General features: G+C 41.3%; 1 long non-coding RNA gene across 3 annotated transcripts in view; it reads right to left on the bottom strand.

Annotated features, from left to right (window-relative positions):
• Positions 1–6,326: 6,326 nt before the first annotated feature.
• Positions 6,327–18,687, bottom strand: part of LOC118973439 (uncharacterized) — a 52,317-nt gene continuing 39,956 nt past the window's right edge. Inside the window, exons 3-4 of one of the 3 annotated variants that reach the window (XR_012129060.1) lie at positions 16,905–17,099; positions 6,327–15,285 (exon numbers count right to left, since the gene is read on the bottom strand). This is a non-coding gene — a long non-coding RNA (uncharacterized lncRNA). Of the gene's footprint in view, positions 17,100–18,687 lie in introns of all 3 variants that reach the window. The other 2 variants (XR_005062750.2, XR_012129059.1) reach the window with 2 other exon arrangements.

Genomic DNA, 18,687 nt, shown 5'->3' with positions numbered 1-18,687 from the left:
GCTTTTAGCTCTAAGTTCCACAATACTCCCATTCTACCCTGCCGCAAAAGCTCAAGCCCCATTGGGCTTTGGCATCTGTCTGAAAAGATCCTGTTCTCTTTTTCTACCCAGAGCGTGTCATAGGAGAGAGCTTGCCCTGGGTGGGGTGATTTGAGGAAACTGGATGACTTCCCAGCCTCTCATGAGTCAGGTGTTCATGGCCTCATTCTTTTGTTCAATGTGAATTCCTGGAACATAACCCGTTTTCTGATATCAATGCAAAAACACCTCCAGTGCCAAGTGGAGTCCTTTGGGGTCACATCAATGGACCCTCCAGGCAGCCTCCTCTTCAGAATGGAAGAGATGAGCTGGGAGAGGCAGGCAAGAGTTCATTTTTGCAGGTCCTTTGGGGCAATGGTGAGGGGTTTGGATTTTGAGCAATAGGAAGTTATTAGAGAGTTTAAAGCAGTGACAGGCTATGATTTAGCATTTTTAAAAGATATCTCTGTCAGCAGAGTGGCTAAGGGAATGAGAGGATGAGGGAAACTGTGAGGAGGCTACTGAAGTATCCATTCACTTATTCTTTCATCTATTGTCCATTGTCCAAATATGTGCTCCATGAGCATAAGGCACTGGGGAGAAGTTTCCTACCTTCCTGGAGCTTATGGGGGAGAAGGACAGTGACAAAGTAAATAAACAAGGAGATCAGTTTACACTGTGATAAGTGCTAAGCAGAAAATAAAACAGGGTGCTGTGATAAAGAGTGACTAGGGAGGGAAGCGATGGTCACATTAAATGGTTGAGGGGATGGCCTTTCTGAGGAAGTGACATTGTGCTGAGACCTAAAGAATGGGAATGAGTGAGTCATGTGAAAATGTGGAGTGGGGATGTGGAGAGTGTTCTAGGCAGAGGAAACAGCAAGTGCAAAGGCCTTGAGGCAGGAATGAGCTTGATGTGTGACTGGGGGATGGGGCGTGGTGAATGAGGACCCAGTCCCAAACAAGGGTGAGAGGTCAGCAGGGGGTAGCCCAGGCAGCTCCTTAACACCCAGGGTGAGGAGTGTGGATTTGAATCTGCAGGGATGAGGAGCCATTTCAAGGTTTTGAACAGAGAAACCAATGAACAGCAAACTATAACCCACAGGCCAAATCCAACTTGTTGCCTGTTTTTTTGTAAATAAAGTTCTGTTGGAGCCCAGTCTTGCTCCTTTTTCACACATTGTCAGTGTCTTCTTTCACCCTACAGTGGCAGAGCTGAGGAGTTGTGATAGAGACCACCTGAAATACTTACTCTATGGCCCTTTACAGGCTAGTTTGCTGACTCCTGATCTAATTGGTGTTTTTAGGAGGTTATTCTGGCTTCTGTGTGGGTAGCATCATGGTGTAGAGCCACAAAGCTATTGCAAGACACAGAGGAAAATGAAGCCTCTTCTTGACCTTGGTCCCTGTTGGCTGATGTTTTCTCCAACCTCAGAAAGAGGGAGGCCATGGCTTGGCCTGGTGGGCTCGCCTCTCTGGGTGCACACTGCTCTAAAGATGGAGAAGGTGTCCGCAGGAATGTGTCCTGGTGCACTGCGGCCAGCAGAGCAGACCCTGCTTCTCCTGGTGAACTTGGCAAGAGGAGTTCATCGCTGCCTGTGGGGCCCCCACCCAAACCGTGGCTGCCTGTCTTTTATCTGCGGCACCTCGTCACCGATCTGGGACTTAGAGACAGCATGGGCCAAGCAGCTGTTTCCCATTACCTGCTTGTCCCATTTCAGCAGCCCGTTGTGACTGCCAAACATGCCCACACCACTCCCAACAGAGAGCAGAGACACTGTGAGAAAGGGATCTCATTTCCACATTTTAGGGCAGATTGGTTTTGTGTTGTTTCTTGAGAAAAACATCAAATAAGTAAAATAGCTGAGCACTGTGTTAGAAATCTAACCCCAGACATCTGGCTTCTTTGTACCAGGGGAGCTTATTTTCATTCCTTTGGTTGTAACTGATAAATAGTCAGAATAATTGCATTAGTACATTTTTTAGAAGGAAAACCATTCATGTTACATGAAGAAATGGTGAAGATAAGGGCAGGGACAAGAAGAGAAAATTTGGGACGGTAGAGCAGCTATTGTCAATTAGCTCACTATTGGTGGAAGGTCAAAATGTACTTCAAATTTGTTTCAACAAGCATTTATTGAACACCTATTCTTTGCCAACCACTGCTGGGTGCTGGGGGATCTGAGTCAAACAAAGTAAGTTCCCTACTTCTGGGGCCTTATATTCTGGTAACAAATATAACAATGGTGAGATGACAAGATAACAAAAGCAAAACACTTGTAGTAGCTCTTTGATCCCCACAACATTCCTCTAACATAGGTATATATTAACATTCCAATTTTAAACGGAGACTTGAAGAGTAAATGAAGCCTTATTCATTTGCCATTAGAGCCTTTTGTTGCTCCTTAGATTGGTAGAACTAGATCAATTAATGTAAGTTCCATTGAGGTAGGCTTTGCCTTAGGAACAAAAGGAGCTACTTTGGAAGGTGATGAGCTGTTTGTCAATAGCAGTGTGTAAGTAGAGGCACATGGAGGCCTGGCTAGATCGAGAACCTCAGAAGAGATTGTCAGAAATTACTGTCTCTCCATGTCTTGGCTCTACTTTCCCCTCGTTTGGATTCCATATCAAATACTTCCTTCCCTACTAGTGGCCAGGGTGCCCTCAGCAGCTCCAGGCTAACATTCTATCTGCTTAGTAGCCTCAACAGAAAGAGGGAGTCTTTTCCCAATAGTTCCAGCAAAAGTCCCAGGATTTACCCTGACTGGCTTGGCTTGAGTCACATGCCCATCTCTGAACCAATCCCTGCAGCCACGAATGTGGGACTCTCATTGAGTAAACTCACCCAACCATACAGACTGAGAGCAGTCCTCAGCCCTCATCTCAGGAGGTCCCCCAACTCTGCTCTCCCCAATGACACAAAAACACCAGCAATTTTGGGTCTTTGGATGGGAGGTCCTGGTATCCAGCACAATGGAAGGAGGGTGTATTTGGAGATCAGTGGGCTTGACTGATCAATCCCTATGTGACTCTGAGTAAATACTCTCCTCTCTCGGAGCTTCCTTTGTACAATGGACATTCATGGAGTCTTCCTTACTGGCTGCAGGCTTGATTAAACTGGTGCTCACCACAGTGCTTGGCCCAGGAAATGATGCCCAACATTCCCAGGGAGGGATTTATGTGAGAGGGAATATGGGAGCTAGTCTCAGGACCAGGATGCAGGGGTGGGTAAGGTGTGGGTGGGGGGCCAGGGATTTGGCCAGGCTGATAACCATGAGGCCAGGTCTGGTTGTACGATGGATGATGGGTCTCCATATCGAGCTCCTGGGATAGAGGCCATTCGGACAAGAGCTGTTTGTAAAGCCCCAGTCACGCCTATTTGCCTCCCCAGCTTCTCAAACTCCAGCCAGATCACCAGAAAGCAACATTCCCAGAATGAATTGGCTCAGCTCCTTGCAGAAATGCTGCCAGAAAAGGACAATTAGCTATGGGATGGGTCCTTTGCTTTTGAAGGGTTCACATTAGAAACAGTTGAGTAGGAAGAAACACACATTGAGGGTCTTCTTTATGTCACCATTAGGAGTGGCAGCAAGTGTGAGACTCTGCTGCCAATCTGCCTGCATTTGAATCCTGGCTCTGTCGGTCACAAGCCATGTGAACCTCAGCAGGATCTGTTCTACAGTTTTCTTGTCTGTAGAACAGGGGCAATGAAGACAAAAGTTATATCTGCTTCAAAGCTGTGTTGTAAGGATTACACAAGTCATATATTAGCTCAAGCTGTTTTTATGAGTCAAAATATGGTTGTTGTTAGCAATTTCATATAGTTCAACCTTAAGTTCTTGACCCAGCGTAAGTGTTTAACTATTGACATATGCCATCTGTGGTCCTCACAATAATCTTATGAGAAGGGTGCTCCAGGCAAGAAACGTACAAGGACAGGACAAATTCCTAGGCTGGGTTTCCAGAGACAGGTGAATTTTTGTTATTTATTATAACTACTGCCATGGGGCATTTGTTATATCCAAGACATCTCACTAACGAGTCATATAAACAATTTCGTTGCTACTCAAAGTGTGGTTTATGGACCAGCAACAACAGTGCCACCTGAGAGCTTGTCCAATGTGCAGAATCTCCAGCTCCTCCTGAGACCCGTGAATCCAAACCTGCATTTTAACAAGATGGCTAGGTGACCTGTAGGCACACTTAATAATGGAGGCATCCTGCACCATGGCGTCTAATCTCCATCGCATCCAGGTACAGACTATTATCCCCATTTTACAGCAGTCAGGTCAGTGAGGTGAAGCCACCTGACTCGGGCCACACTTCGGGGATTCTGACTGATTCCAGAGCCTGCACTCTTGCCACTGCTCAGCCCTTGGGAAGTAGGAGGAAACGTCACAAGCAAAGGCTTAGAGGTTGGCAAAACTGAGAATCTCGGGACAGCCAGATCATCAACAATGTTTTTTGGCCAATTTAAAGCTCTGGGCACCTTTTCCAGAGTTCAAGGAACTTAGACCTGGCAGAACTCCTAAGTGCCCAAGTTCAGGTGACAGTCTGCAGCCCTAGACCCAAACCCCAGTGTGGAGGTGAAGAGGACAGGCTTTGGGGTCAAATCCAAACCCACTTGCTAAGCATTCTCAGGCCTGTTGATATAACCTTGATGAGCCTCAGTTTCTTCACTTGTAAATGGGGTCAAGGGTGGCCACTGTGTCAAATTATTAGGAGAGAAAACAGTCTCATGACAGCAAACTCCTGTATCTAGTGCATGACAAGCTAGTGTGATAAAAATTACCTGATAATAACAAATTAATGAGTGAATCAACAAACACATATACACATCAATACATGCACACACACACACACACACACACACACACACACACACACACACACAAGGAAGCTCTCTTATTCATAGCATGACATTCCCAACTAGGCACAAGTAATTTGAAACCAATGTAATGTGCTGAATTTTCCCCTATGAAAGGGAAATTGGGCAGCCAAATGTTCAGGTGAAAATGTAATCCTGCTCCTGAGCCTGCTGGGTAGATAGAGTATTCAGCTCCTCCCAGGATGCTTTGGTACTGTCTTTGCCAGGTTTGGTATCAGGGTAATGTTAGTTTTAAAAATAAACTGGAAAGTGTTCCCGCCTTATGATGATCAGTTCTATGTGTCAACTTGGCTAGGCTGCAGTCCCCAGTTAATCAAACACTAGGTGTTTCTGTGAAGGTATTTAGTAGATGTGATTAATATTCACAATCAGATGACATTAAATAAAAGATGCTATCCTAAATAACTCATGATGAATCAATTGGTTCATTAATTGAAAGGCCTTAAGAGCAGAACTGAGGTTTCCCTGAAGAAAGTCTGCCTGTGGACTGCAGATTCAGTTCATGCCTGAGAGTCCTGACAGCCTGCTCTATGGATTTCAGACTTGCCCATACTGCCCCCACAGTTTTGTAAGCTAGTTCCTTGCAATAAATTCATATGTATATCCTACTGGTTCTGTTTCTCTGGCTGAACCCTGAGTGGTACAAACTTTGGTACCAGAAGTGGTTCTGGAGGAACAGAATCTTAAGGAAGAATTTTCTAACTTGGTTCTTGATTTTCTAGAATTGGTTCTCTAATGTGACTACATTTAAAGACACTGATGACTCTATTTTCAGTGGCAAAGAGGATGCAGGTAGTCCATGGCATGATGTAGCAATAGAGATATGGAAAATATGGCCATTGGTTAAGATAAGAAAAAGTATATCTGGAATACAAGAGATCCGTTAAGATGGCTCCTAGTGCTTCCATGTCCTGTGATTAAAGTCAGTGGAAACTATGACAGCCCAATTCAGGCAGAACTACTAATGGACCAGACCCTCTAAGAATGAAGGCTTTGGGCCACCCCACCCAGTAAAGAACAATGACCAGCAGTGGGCAAAGAGAATATGGAATGGGAAGTAAAGGTAGGTAAATACCAGCCACATGACTACTTGCAGAATTGAGTACTGGAATAGTTACGAGTATTTCTCCCTTATTTTGTTATGAATATATTTGCATATATCTATTAAGCAAATATTTTTTTTGTTTTCTTCCCTCCCTTATCCCCTTACCATCTAAGATATTTTTATCATATTTAACTTTACATCACAGTATTTAAGTTCCAGAGTATCAAGTGGCAGAGTGACCATCACCCAAGGACTTAGCATTCTCTTTTGCAGAAAGGTTTAGTGTATTTTCAGTTGTATGCACAATAGTTTTATCATGATCATGTTAGGTGAAAGTATGATCTATTTTTTTTTAATATTGCGTGTGGTTTAAGGAGATATGTATGGGCTCCAAGTTGACAAGGGGTGGACTGTGATGGTCAGTTTTATCTGTCAACTTGGCTCAGCATTAGTCCCCAGTTACTCAAACACTAATCTAAGTGTTGCTGTGAAGTATTTTGTAGGTAGATTAACATTAATAATCAGTTGACTTTAAGTAAAAGAGATTATCCAAGATTAGCTGGGTGGGCCTGACTCAATCAATCAAAAAGTTTTATGAGCAGAACTAAGGTTTCTCTAAAATCCCACCTATGAACTACAGTTTCATGTTGTGGCCAAGAATTCCAACCTGCCCTTACTGACTGCCGACCCTATGAGTTTCAGAGTATGTAGCCAGCCGTCAAAATAGTACAGGTCAATTCTGTCAATAAATCCTTAATTATACACACACACACATTTTCTTTATCCACTCATGCATCAGTGTACAGACACTTAGGTTGTTTCCATGTCTTGGCTGCTGTAGATAATGTGATGAACATGGGAGATGAATATGTGAAAACATAAATGTATTAGAGAATGATTTCATTTCCTCCAGATATATATCAAAAGTGGAATTTCTGGATTATATGGTAATTCTGTTTTTAGTATTTTGAGGAACCTCCATACTGTTTTCCTTATCGGCTGTACCAGTTTACATTCCTACCAACAGTGTAGCCCCATTTGCATATTTTTGCTCTTGGTGTCAAATCTGAAAAAATCATTGCCAAGATCAATATTAAGGAGTTTATTCCCTATGTTTTCTTCTGGGATTTTTATTGTTTCAGATCTTATATTCATGTCTTTAATCTGTTTTGAGCTGTTTTTGTGTATGGTGTAAGAAAGGGGTCCAGTTTCATTCTTGTGCCATGTGACTGTTCAGTTTTCCCAACACCATTTACTGAAGAGACTGTCCTTTCCCTATTGTATATTCTGGGCTCCTTTGTTGTAAATTAATTGACCATGAATACATGGGTTTATTTCTGGGCTTTCTATTCTGTTCCTTTGAGCTGTGTCTTTTTTTAATGCCCATACCATACTGTTTGGGTTTCTATTGCTTTGTAATATAGTTTGAAATTAGGAACTGTGATGTAGATTTTCTCTACTTTTAATCTCTTTGATATCTGCTACTTATTAACTTATTCTTGCTTTATTAATTTTATTTGCTCTTCTTTTTATAAGTTCTTGGTATGGAAGCTTAGATTATTGATTTGAGACTTTTCCTCTTTTATAACCTAGGCATTTAATGCTACAGATTTATTTCTCAGGGCTGAGGTAGCTGTTTCCCATAAACATTGATATGTTGTATTTTTTCATTCAGTTCAGTGTACTTTTTATTTCTCTTGAGATTTCTTCTTTAATCTATGGGTTACTTAGAAGTATGTTTTTTAGTTTCCAAGTGTTTTGAAATTTTCATGTTATTTTTCTGTTATTGTTTTCTAGTTTGATTCCACTGTGGCCAGAGAACATATTTTATATGATTTTAATTCTTTTAAACTTGTCGAGTTTTTTTTATGGCCCAGCATATATTCTATCTTGATATATGTTCCATGGGCACTCAAAAATAATGTGTCTTCTGCTCCTGGTGGTGGAGCATTGGTTGATGGTGGTGTTGCATTCTTCTATAACCTTGCTGATTTTCCCTTTAGTTGTTCTAGTAATTGTTGAAAAAGGAGCATTGAAGTCTCCAACTATAAGTACAGATTTTTTTCTATTTCTGTTTTCAGTTTTTATCAGTTTTCACTTTCTCTTCTTTGGTTCATACACATTTAAGCTATGTCTTCTTGCTGGATCAATTTTTTTATCATTATATAGTGTCCCAATCTGTCCCTGTTAATTTCCTTCTCTGTAGAGTTTACTGGATATTAATATAGTTACTCCTGCTTTGGTTTAAATAATATTGCATGATGTATCTTTTCTTTATCCTTTTACTTTCAACCTGTCTATATTATTATTTTTGAAGTGAGTTTCTTGTAGACAGCATAGAGTTCATGTTTCTGAAATCCACTCTACTAATTACTGTCTGTTAATGGCATAGTAAGGTCATTTAAATTTAATATAAATGTTGATGTTATAGGGCTTTGGTCTGCTGCTTGATTTTTTATTTTCTGTTTATTCTCTCTATCTTTAGTTTCCTTGTTTGTTTTTTCCTGCCTGTGGGTTACTTGAGCATTTTTTAGAATTCCATTTTCATTTATCAGTAGGGTTTCTGAGTACATCTCTTTGTATAGATTTTTTAGTGGTTGCTCTAAGTATTAAATTGTACATATGTAATTTATCAATCTATGGATGTCATTATTTTACCAGCTGAAGTATAGAAACCTGAGTAACCTTTATGTCCCTTTATCCTCACCTATTTATAATGTAACTGTCTTAAATGGTTTCTTCTACACACATGTAGACCCATAGCAGCTAGTGTTATAATTTTTGCTTTAAACAGCAAACATAGTTTAGAAAACCCAAGAAGAGAAGGAAGTCTATTTTATTTACCCATATTTTTGCTTATTTTCTTTTATGTTCTTTCTTTATATTTTTCCTGATGTTTCAAAGTTCATTCTTTTAGCATTTCCTTTCTGTTTATATAACTCCCTTTATCCATTCTTTTAGGATAGGTATGCTGATGATGAACTCTCTTAGTTTTCCTCCATTTGATTTCCCCTTCACTACTAAAGAATATTTTATTGACAGTATTTTCTTTCAGCACTTGAAAAATACTCTGCCATTTCTGCTAGGCCTCCATGGTTTCTGAAGAGAAATCTGCTGTCATTCAAATTCCTTTTCCTCTATAGGTAAGGTGCAGCTTTTCTCTGATAGCTTTCAAGCTTTTTTCTTTATTTTTAGTTGTCATAAATTTAATTGTGATATATCTTATTGTGGATTTCTTTGGATTTTCCTATTTAAGATTTGCTAAGCTTCTTAAATCTGTAAGTTTATTTCTTTTGCCAAAATTGGGAAATTTTCAGCCATTATTTCATTTTATTTCTTCCAACTTTATTGAGATATATTTGACATACAAAAAAACCCTGCACATAACTAATATATATAGCTTGGTGAATTTGGACATATGTATATATTTGTGTAACTCTCACCACAATCAAGGTAATAAATATATTCATCACTTTCAAAAATTTCCCTGTGTCCCATTTTTGTTAATTTTTTTGTTTACTTGTTTGTTTTGTCATAAGAACACTTAACATAAAATATACCCTCTTAACAAATTTTGAAACTGTACAATACCACATTGTTTCTTCTAGTGCTTTTTCAGCCCCAACCTCTTTTTCTTCTCCTTGTGGGGCTCTGATGACACAAATATTATATTTTTATTATAGTTTCACAGATTCCTAAGGCTGTATTCTTTTTTCCCTTGCCTATTTTCCCTCTGTTGTTCCAAATGGGTAATTTCTATTGTTCCATCTTCCAGTTCAATGATTCTTTCCACTGTCCTCTCCATTTTACTGTTGAGTCTATCTTCTGAGCTTTTTATTTATGTTATTATATTGTATTTAGAATTTAAAGTTCTAAAATTTCCATTTAGTTCTTTATATCCTCTATTTGTTTGCATTTCACTTATTTCAAGTTTATTCATAATTGCTTGTTGAAACATTTTTAATGACTGTTTTAAGATCTTTGTCAGATAATTCTAACATCTCTGTCATCTTGGTGTTGGCATCTACTGATTGTTTCTTATTCATTCATTTTTAAATCATCCTGGTTCTTGATATAACAAGCGATTTTTCTATTGAAACCTGGGTATTTTGTATTATTTAAAACATCTGTTTAGCTGGGGCTTTTTTGACACCATTTCCACCAGGGGGATGTGAGGGACACATGCTTATTACTGACAGTAGGAGATAGAAGTTCAGGTTTCCCACTTAGCTCCCATTGACAAAGGAAAAGTTTCCTCATTACTTCTCAGTTGAAGTGACCAGCTCCCCATATGGTTTCTACTGACCCTTTGTGCAGGTAGCTTCATTAAAATACTGACTCTCCACTAGGGCTCTTCTGATACCACCCTAGTGGGAGTGTGAGGGGTACCTTACTGCTCTCAGATTGAGGTGGAAGTCCAGGCTCCTTACCACAGTGGGGACAGAGAAGCCTTAATGGCCAGAAGAGATGAAAGTCCCAGATCCCTACTTAGACTTCTTTGAAACCACCCCAGCAGGAATGCCTCAGTACAGGCTCACACGCATGAAAATCTAGGTCCCCTCACCCTTTCCTGAGAGGGTTTCTTTCCTGAGTGGGATTTACCTGGAGTTGAGCAGTTATTGTCTAAAAGTTTTCTGGCTTGTTAAGCTGACCATTCCCTGGTCATCTGGCTAGACAGAGCCGGCTTTTGTTGGGGCTTTTTTGTTTGCACCCATTGGTGTTTCCAAGTCACCAGCTTCTTTTGCTCCAAGTCTCTTCCCAGGACATCTTGCTTCCTGTCTGAGCCTGGGAGGTCTGTGCCCACATTACATAGGGCTGCTGTAGCAGCACTGTGAGGCGGTGTGGAAGGGCAGACTGCATGCCTGCTGTCTGCCTCAGGGTTTCCTGAACATGGAGAGAGAGAACCACAGTTTGCAGATAGGAACACAATGTGGATAACAGAGAGAAAAGTAATTTGTGCTTTCTTCAGTTATGGTTTCAGATATCATGTGTCCAAACTTTATTATTCTTTTTTGTTGTTGTTATGAGGAGGTCACAGTCATTATACACTCTCAAAAATGAGCAACTAATGTTAAGGAAAAAGAAAAAGTTAACCTATATCCTACCACCAGAGAGGGCTTGCAATCTTTTATTTTGAATATGTGCATCTAAATATATGTGCATCTATTATTCAAATAAAATACAATCGTTTCAAGTTTTGCATCTTGAAGTAATTTCAAACTCACAAAAAGTTGTAAGAAAAATACAAACTCCCATAATCCTTTACTCAGATTCACCAATTGTTTACATGTTGCCCCATTTCTGATAAGGGCTAATATCCAAAATATATAAAGGACTCATACAACTGAACACCAAAAATAATAATAATAATAATAATAATAATAACCTAATTAAAAAATGTGCAGAGGACCTGAATAGACATTTTTCCAAAGAAGACATACAGATAGCCAACAGGTACATGAAGAGATGCTCCACATTGCTAATCATCAGGGAAATGCAAATCAAACCCATTTCCTTTTTCTTTTTCTCTTTTCATCTTTGTATACACATACATATATTATATAGTACATACTATATATTATATATTTAATATATTACTTATATGATATCATATATCATGTTATATTGCATATTGTTATTTTTGATTTTGTCTTTTCTTAACCATTTGAGAGTAAATTGCAGACATGATGTCCCTTTACCCCTAAATACATCAGAGTATATTTTCTAAGAACCAGGACATTCAATTGCATAATCATAGTACAATTAACATTTGAACAATAATATTATCTACAAACATTGCCAAGCGTCCCAATAATATTTGTTTGGCAGGGTTTTTTTTTCGGGTCCAGTATCCAATCTGGAATCATACATTGTATTTAGTTTTCATGTTTCCATTAATCTGAAACAATTCCTAAGACTTTATGTATCCTTCTTGCCCAACATTTTTAGGGAGTACAGCCCAAGTATTTCACAAAATGTCCCCCAGTTTGGATTTGTCTGACGTTTCCTCCTAATTAAACTCAGAAAATACCTTTTAACAGGAACACCACTCAAGTGATGTTATGCATTCTCCATGCATCTTATAAGAGGCATTTGACATCAGTTTGTCCCATTATTGGCAATGTTAACTTCCATCTCCTGGCTAAATAGATATCTTCCAGGTTTCTCCGTTGTAAAGTTACTGTTTTCTCCTTTGTAATTAGTAGGTGACTTGTGAAGTGATACTGTGAGACTATGTAAATATCCTCTACCTCATGAAATTTTCACATACAAGTTTTAGCATCCATTGATGATTCTTGCCTGAATCAGTTGTTACTGTGATCATTGCAAAAAGGTTATTTTCTCATTTCAATCATCATTCTACATTTATTAGTTGACATTCTATTATAAATATTGGTTACTTTCTATATGCCTTCTTCACTTAGAAATTTTAATGCCTATTTTAATGCAATTCTGGCAGTAACCACCTACACTTATCACAGACTCCACAGGTTAGGTCACAGCCCTCAGTGAGACTGCCTTCACCTCAGATGCCAGTCACACTTTGGGGGTCCTCAGGCCACCCACTATTCTGATCAACTAGCTACAAATTTGGGAGGTTCTCATGCCCTCTCAGGTTTGATAATTTGCTAAGATGGCTCACAAACCTCAGGCAAGTGCTATACTTGTGATTACAGTTGCACTATAAAGGGTACAGATCAGGACCAGACAAATGAAAAGACACAGAGCGAGGTTTGGGAGCATTTCCTCCCTACAAGTCTCCAGTGATATCTGCGGTGTCAGGTCCTGTGCTGGGTTGGACGGTGGAGGCACAAGTCAGACCTGGGGAGCAGACCCACTGCCTACCAATGAGAGGGAGGGAAGACCATCCAGGCAGAGGGAATGGCATTGCAAAGACATGAACAATGTGGTGCAGTTCTTTGGCATGGTCAGAACATCAGCCAGAATGTTACATGTAATGCCAAGTGACGGAACGGTAGAGAATGAGGCACCTTGTCCTGTGGGCCATGAGAGAGCAGAGCCCATGAAAGGAAGTGAGCAGAGGAGTAACTGCATCATAACTATGTCCCATAATTAGATTGCTGCACATTGTAGAGGATGCATTGCTGGGAGAGGAGGCTCAGAGTCTGGTAGAGGTTTTTAAAGAAAAGGCATGAGATGATGAAAATAAAAACTAAGGTGGGAGGGATGGGCACGGAGAGCAGGTGTGGATCACAGTGTGGAGAGATGTTCCCAGAGAGCCGTCAAAGAGGCCACACTGAGGTGTCTGAGACCCCCTCCTGGCTCTGGATCCCGCTGATCAGAAGCCCTGTCACTGGCATCAGCCTTCCTCCTCTTCCAGTCTTACCTGATTGATAATTTTCCCAAACAGGACAAGTCCAAGGAAATCCACACAAAGGCACTTTGTAATTAAACTTCTAGAAACCAAAGGCGAAGAAAAATCTTGAAACTAGGTCAGATGCAGTGTAGTTGATTTACAGAGTTAATAATAACTCTCTAAGTGTGTGCAGAACAGCATGCTCTTCATTAATGTGATATTTTTGCCAGGTTTTTAATATCAAAGTTATGCTGATTTCATAAAAGGAATTTTGAAGCTTTTCTTTTTCTCTATATACTGAAATGCTTTAGATAGCATTGCAGTTATCAATCATTTCTCTAAGGATTTGGTTGAATTCACTTATGGGCCTGGTGATTTCTTTGCAATTTTTTTCTCTCATTTTTACATCTTTGTTAAGGCATTCCCATGAAACTATCAGCAAATCAACGTAACAGACTTTTTCATCAGCCCTAAAACTTCCTTGTGCCTCTTTGCAATCCATCCCTCCTCCACACTGTTCCCAGGCAACCCTGACCTTTCTGCTATTGTAGATTAATTTACATGTTCTAGAATTTATGGAAATGGGGCCAAATAGTAGGACTCTTCCTTTGTCTTCATTCACTCAGCATAATTATTTTGAAATTTGCCCATGTGGTGTATATCAATAGTTGATTCATTTTTATTGCTGAGTAGAATTCCCTTGTATGAATACACCACCATTTGTCTATGCGTTCAGCAGCTAAGTGACATTTGAGTGTTTTCCAGTTTAGGCTATTTTAAATAAAGCTGCTATAAGCATTCATGTACAAGTCTTTGTGTGGACGTATTTTTTTTTCTCTTGGATAAATACTTCGGAGTGCAAAGATTGGGCCATATGGTAGGTGTATATCTGACCTTTTAAGAAACTTCCAAACTGTTTTCCAAAGTGGCTGTTCCATTTTACATTCCCACGAACAGTGAACAAGAGTTCTACTTGCTCTGTATTCTTGCCAACATTAGGTACAGCCAGTCCTCCTATAAGTTTTTGAGTGGTTACGATCTAACAACTCTCAATTTCTTCTCTTTACGTTAGGCTTGGTTGCCTAGACCACAGAGTTGGAGGCAAAGTTTAGGTACCAATATGTCATTACAGGGTGCATGGTGGGGTACAGGAAAATGGAAGCCAATCAGGAAGGACAGAAAGCGAGCACAAGGTGGCACATGGCTGAGGCTGAGCTGGTCACGGCTGCATAAGAAAGCACAGTTGGTCACTCAGCCATGCAGTGTCTCCGAAGAAGCAACATGGATCTTAAAGAACTGGATGCCCTAGAGGAGTACATGGGAGAGGAACGGAGAGGAATTTATCCACTGACGGTTTTCCATCTCCCTATCTTTCATCTGGTCTGAATTTACACCATGGAGCCTTAACTCTTCTGAACATGTTGCATGGCTCCTTTGGACAGCTGCTGGTGGGGAAGCTAGCCAGATCTGCTATGCCCCAAGCACAGCACTTCACCTGAGCCTAGAAACAGGAACTTCTGTATGTCCACTTGAGTTGGACCAGAGCTCTGGGCTATGTGGTTTCTGCAGTGGAGGTCAGGCGGTGGCCATGCCAAAGCCCATACAGACTCTGTGGGAGGCTAAGCCCATAGCACACAGGAAATGAGCTGCTGGTGGGGCCAGGGCTCCCCTGAGCAAGCGAATGAGGCTGGAGTGGTGGCACAGCCAGTGGAGTTGAGTGAATCTGGAGAGGTCTGTGAGTTGAGCTGGGTACAATCTTGAAAGAGTTTAACATCCATTAGCAACTCTGGTTTTCGACAGCCCTGGCACATGGCAGGAATTTATAGCCCTGTGTTTCAGATGAAGAAATTAGGTCTTGCATCATATATCAGGTGGGTCATATGTTAGGGCCATACATCAGGTGAATGACACACTTGAGTCCTTGGACTCTGGTCCCAGTGCTTTTTCCATCTACTATGTAGGTGCCAGATATTCTCAGATACATATTTTGGGGATGATACTTTGTTTGGGGCACCTCCTGGAAGACAATGAAGCACATCCCGAATCTTATATTTGTTCTTTTTTCAGCCACTTTGGGGGATGAAGCAGCAAGAGGTCCAGATAATGAGGCTGCCATTGGGAAGGAGATTGGGGATTTGGGGGCCTAGTCCCATGAGCTAATGACTGTTCCCCCTGGGCCTCTGTTTACTCATTCAGCAAACTTTTGGTAAGAGTGTTTGCACTGTGTACCAGCCATTGCACTAACTGTCTGTAAGAATATGAAAATGAGTACAGTGGTGCCTGCTCTCATGAAATTTCTAATCCTGACCCATATTATATGGGAGAATCATTATTGTATATCTCACAGGGCTGTGGGGAGAATTAAATGAGTTAGTATGTGTAAAGCACTTTGTGCCTGCATGTCATAGATGTTCAGTAAACATGATGATAACAAAGACAGTGCCGACGACGGCGACGCAGCCTCATGGGAAGCACACCTCCTTAAGTTGCAGTGTGTGAGTGGGTGCAAGGGGTGGGCAGTACGTCCTGTGAGTCAGGAACACATGTTGACCATGGAGTCAAAACTGTAATTAATTATTAGCTTCTTGAGTAAGGTGGTCATCTTCTCTGGGCCTCAGCCTTCTTATCTGTAAAATGGGACTTCAATTTTGCTCTTTTGAGGATGAAATGAGACCATTCCTATGAGATGGATTGTTTGCAGAAATTGCCCCAATTTTTTCCCCTACATCCCTGCCTCCTGTCAAGTGGTAGAGTCTCTCCTCTCCCGTGAACACAGGATGGCCTTGTAACTTGATTTGGCCAACAGAATATACCTTCTTCCTTTGAGTGAGTGTACCTTCTCACCCTGGCACCTCAACACCTCCATATGAAGAAGCCTGAGCTAGCCCGAAGGATGATGACAGACACAGGGTCGTCCCCGCTGACCCACTGACAGTCACCCCCAGGGGCGGAGCCAGCCTGCCCACCTGCCTGCAGTTAACCCCAGTCACATTAGAAAGGCCACAGTCAACACCAGAACACCTGCCCGACTGAGCCCAGCCTGTTACCAACCCACAGAATAGTAAGTTAAGTAAATGGTTAAGGATATAAGTAACTAATTTTAGGCTGTTTCATTACATAGCAGCAGCTAATCAATATAACTTGTAAAATACTTAGCACAGCAATCACAGCTTGGTTGATGGAAGCCATGCCAGTGATGGTGACAGCGAGGACAGAGTCCATACCCAGGCCACTGCTGAGAATATAAGAAACGGTGGCTTCATGGCCTCTGCCCTAAAGGAACTCATGGCATTATATGATTCACAGGGAAGGAAAGGTAACAAACAGTTACCTCCAATGAGCTCTCACTTTATTCTTTTTCAAAGTCTCCACCAGTTATGAAGATCTCAAGCCCCTGCTAGGGAGACATGTCCTCATGTCCACTGGGAAGAGCTGTTGACAGGTTCTAAGCTGGGAGTGGTGGGTAAGAGCTAGTTTAGACAGCCACGCAGTGAGCAGGAAGGGCCAGAGAAGGTGGCCTGAGGGAGGAAGCATGACAACGCCAGCCTCCTTTGTCTTCTCTCAGTGCCTTTGCACAAGCTATGCTGGTGCCTTCCCCCACTTCCCATGTCACCTGTGCTCATGACTTATACTTACATATGTAATATATGAGTGATGATTCGATGGGTATCTACCTCTCACGCCAGACTGTGAGCTCTGCTGGGTCTATCTTGCTCATTGCTGTCCCCAGAGCCTGCAATGCCTGGTGTGTCCCAGGCATGAACAAAATAGTTGTAAAGAGTGAAAACCCTTTGGGGCAGAATATCCATGTTCATCCAGAATCTCTCCATCCTGAAATGAGGAGAGAGAGGAGAGAGAGAGGCCATAATCCTTAGAGCTCTTCCCTTGGGAGACAAATTGGTCTTTTCCTGGAAGTGTCCCCTAGGGTTCTTGCATCAGCTTTGTACCCAGAGGACACATTTAATCTGGGCAATAAATAGTCCATCCCACCAGCCCTGGTGGATGAACGGAAGGTCCTTAAGGAGAGACCAACACTGATGTGGAACATCAAGTTCCCCAACCAAAGGACACAGAATTCTCCTGCAGGGTTTTAATCATCTATTTGAACAAGGAATGCTTTTCCCAAGCCTTGCTTCATAAACAACTCTGTGAACAGAGGCAAACAAACAGCCCCTATGTAGACATCTGACGTCTGGAAGATTTCATCTGGGCAGCAGCAGGGAGATTTCACAAAGAAACACACAGAGCTGAAAGCAATGAAAACCTTTGTGGCCTTATCCTATTGTCCACAAATAGGACAGTCACTGACATCTCTCCCCTTCCTCTTCCAGAATCCCTCTTCTCAACTGGAATTCCTGGCTTACATATAACCATTTGTGGGCTTATGCATCCAACTTTCCATCTCTCCCACTTGATCGTAAGTTCTATGAAGGCAAGGAAAGATCTTGCTCATCAGTCAATTCCCCACGCACATTTCAGTGCTTGGTACAGAGCTGGCTCCATAAATATTTTCCAATTGGATAAACAAAGGCAAAAGGGCTGATCTGCAAGTGGATATGGAGGGGACAGTCTGATAATGGGCTCATGTGTATAGAAAGGTAAAGCTAAAAGCATAGTAGAGAAACAGAGTGGAAGCTGATGAGACTGGGAGCCTCTGGATCAAGCCATATCTGAAGCCCTCACCATCACTGGAGTTTTCAGTTATTTGCTCCAGGATATTCCCTTTGTTGATTAACCCATGTGCACACAATGACTTTTACATAAATGTTCATAGCATCTGCATTCATAATAGCTAAAAACCAGAAACAGCCTAAATATCCATCAGCAGGTGAATGAGTAAACTGCTTGAGATACATCCATATAACAAATCCATACAATGGAATTACTACTCAGCAATAAAAGGGACAAAGTACTCATACATACAACAGTATAGATGAATTTCACAGACATTATGCTGAGTGTGGTAAGTCAGATTCAAAGGACTGCATGCTGTGTGGTTCCATTTAAAGGAATTCTAGGATCACATAACAAAACTATGATGAAGGATTCAGGTTAGTGGTTGCCTTTGGGGAGGTGGGGAATGACTGGAAAGGGACATGAAGGCACTTTCTGAAGACCTAGAAATGTTTTATATTTTGATCTGGCTGGTAGTTACATGCATGTACAGGTATGTAAAAGCCATCAATCTGCATGTTTTACTGTATGTAAATTATATATATAGTTAAAGCATTGTATCAGATTCTCACAGAAGTCCTAATTCTCTTGGGTTTAGGACTCTGGGGTAGAGTACAGCTAATTGTTCCTTGTTCCTCTGGGTTCCTTTGGAGGTGGTGTCTTGTAGCTGAAGGGGCTCTAGGATAGGAATCCACAGATTTGGGCACCCGTGCAGCCAGGCAGAGTTGTAGGGGAGCAGAAACTA

This window comes from Manis javanica, chromosome 3 (genome assembly GCF_040802235.1).
Source record: "Manis javanica isolate MJ-LG chromosome 3, MJ_LKY, whole genome shotgun sequence".
NCBI lineage: Eukaryota > Metazoa > Chordata > Mammalia > Pholidota > Manidae > Manis > Manis javanica.
Note: the sequence above shows the minus strand (reverse complement) of the source record. Positions and strands in the feature narration are given on the sequence as shown.